This window comes from Protopterus annectens, chromosome 9.part0 (assembly GCF_019279795.1).
Source record: "Protopterus annectens isolate FY-2018-M chromosome 9.part0, PAN1.0, whole genome shotgun sequence".
Classification (NCBI taxonomy): Eukaryota; Metazoa; Chordata; order Ceratodontiformes; family Protopteridae; genus Protopterus; species Protopterus annectens.
Window position 1 is genome coordinate 1,735,878,797 of NC_056743.1, and position 2,500 is coordinate 1,735,881,296.

A 2,500-nucleotide genomic window follows, 5' to 3' on the forward strand; every position below is an offset into this window, starting at 1 on the left:
TTTTATCTATACCATTCATGCATACCACCTGTGCAACCATACCCTGCTAATTACATCTAAAATGATTATATATAACAGTTGGGCCTCCGTACTCTTTGCTAATTATATCTATACCAATTACACAAAGCAGTTGTGCCCCTATACCTGGTGCTAATTATATCCATTCCATTTAGACATACCAGCTGTAAGAACGATTATATATAAGAGTTGGGCCCCCATAGCCCTTTGCTAATTATATCTATACAAATTACACAAACCACTTGTGCCCCTATACCTGGTGCTAATTACGTCTAAACCAATTATATATACTATATGTAATGTTAATTACATCTATATTAATTATATATACCAGCTGTACCTCCTTATGATAGTGCTAATTATATATCTATTCTCATTATATATACCACCTGTGCCCCCATATCCCCTAATTATATCTATACCCAATATATATATACCAGCTGTAGTCACCACACCCCCTCCTAATTATATCTATAGCAAGTATATATAGCATCTCTGCCCCAATGCCCCATGCTAATTATAGCTCTACCAATTATATATACCAGCTGTGCCCCCATACCCCTGCTAATTATATCTGGGTCTATATCACATTATCGAAATTCCAAAACTATCGTACACCATAAGCTCGACCTTGGAATCTCGAAATGTGATACACTCAAATGCTCAGAACAGTGAATTATTTTCCAAGGGAAAAAATTTGCTGTTCCGAGAAAACACACACACACAGCACAAGCACACCAAAATACATAATCCACACATACATGCTTCACAAAACCCTACACAAAACCGTACATACACTACTAGCTATCCACTTACCTTAACCCAGCCCTAACCCTAAGGTCCCTAACTAACGCACACTCACCTTACTCACTCCCTAACCCTAAGTTCCCTAACTAACGCACACTCACCTTACCCACTCCCTAACCCTAAGGTCCCTAACTACGACACTCACCTTACCGCTCCCTAACCCTAAGGTCTCTAACTATAACACTCACCATACCCACTCCCTATCTCTAAGGTCCCCAACTATCACACACTCACCTTACCTCGATCCATTCGCAGACTTACCTTAACCCAGTCAGTCACCTTACACAGTGAGGAAATAGCTTGCTGCAGAAATGGCCCACCGAATACTTTCCCTAGGAAAATATTCAGTGTTCTGCAGCTTCGCTATTTCAAGTGTTCACTGAATAGGGGTCGATATTAGAACATTCGATGGTTTAACACTTCGATGTTCTAATATAGACCCTTATATATATATGCCAATTCTATATACAAACTGTGTTCCCATACCCCCTGCTAATTATGTCTATAACAATTATATACACCAGCTGTGCTCCATACCATTTGCTAATTATATCTGTGCCAGTTATATATCTATATATGGCTCCCTATCACATTGTCGAAAGTTCAAATCTCCAAAGACGATATGGCTGAGACCATATCGCTGAAGAATTGAATTGCAGAGAATTGTGTATTGGGATTGCCATACAGTGCAGAACCTGGGTTTTGCCATTTTCCTCACTGTAGTGCAATCGAGGAGTTAGTATATTTAAGTTGTAGGGGTGGGGGGGGTGCAGGGGGACTTACCCCCCTGAACAAACGTACAGGTAAAAAAACAAAAAAGAAGCTCTGTGGAATAAATCCAACACCAAAAGTAAATCAGCCATTTAATGAAGCGCTTTTCGTTACCTACTATGAGGCAACTTCTTCAGATTACATTCACAACAAAGTTAAACCATTATATAAGATCACTAGTCACATGATCAACATGAAAAGTGTGTTAATACACAAAAGTAGTGTTTGAAATAAAACTTTTAAAATACATTTAAAATACTAAATTACATATTTTGAACTATTTGTTCTAAATAACAGGACAGAATGCATCATTGCTGCTATGAATAAAATCATGTTTTAATTTATTTACCACCTATACAAATATGACTAAATAAAAAGTGTTTTTAACTTACAGGTAAGTTGTTTTGTGCTTTTATCACTTTTTCAGCAATTCAGATCTTCGGCGATATAGTCTCAGTCATAAAGTTTTCGGAGATTTGAACTGTCGAAGTGATAGTGATCCATATTTATATCTATATGTATATATATATATATATATATATATATATATATATATATATATATATATATATACATACGCCATCTTTGACATCATACCACCTGCTAATAACCTCTGTAGCAAATATATATACCAGCTGTGCCTTTCATACCTCCTGCTAATTATATCTATACCAGTTATATATTCCAGCTGTGCCCCCAACCATCATGTTAATTATATACCAATTATATATACCAGCTGTGATCCCCCACCCCCTGCTAATTATATCTATAGCAATGATATATACCAGCTGTGTCCCTATAACCCATGCTAATTACATCTATATTATTTAAATAAACCAGCTGTACCCCCATATCAAGTGCTAATTATAAATATATATTCTCATTATATATACGAGCTGTGCCC